Source organism: Myxine glutinosa, chromosome 1 (assembly GCF_964187855.1).
Source record: "Myxine glutinosa chromosome 1, kmMyxGlut1.1, whole genome shotgun sequence".
Lineage (NCBI taxonomy): Eukaryota > Metazoa > Chordata > Myxini > Myxiniformes > Myxinidae > Myxine > Myxine glutinosa.
The window spans coordinates 366,520,070-366,520,577 of NC_136261.1; positions in this window are offsets into that span (position 1 = coordinate 366,520,070).

Genomic DNA, 508 nt, shown 5'->3' on the forward strand with positions numbered 1-508 from the left:
TGGCGGTGAGCTTTACACCACTCCAGCCAACGCTTGGCATTGCGAATGGTGATTTTAGGCTCTGAACAATCCTCTCCAAGAAGTTCTGTCACTCAAGCTTTTGGGTCTCACTATCTGCCATGATCTTTCCTGGGAAAACCACATTTCCAAGCTGGCCACCAAAGCCAGTCGCTGACTGGGCATCCTCCGTCGTGCGAAGTCCTTCCTTGGCACACCTGAGCTCCTCACCACATACAAGGCTGTCATCCGCCGCTCAATGGAATACTGTTCCCCCCTCTGGGCCGGTGCTCCTGCCTCACACCTCGCTCGGCTTCACGCTGTTGAAACCAAAGCGTTCAGAATCATTGGAATCTCCCGCGATGAAGCTAACTCCAAGGGCCTTTCACTCACTCACCGCAGGCAGGTTGGTGGTCTTTCTGTCTTCTATCGACTCCGCTCCGGCCTTGCTCCCCCAGCTCGCTCTGGGCTCTGTCCCCCATATATTCCTGCAGGACGCACAAGATCTGTC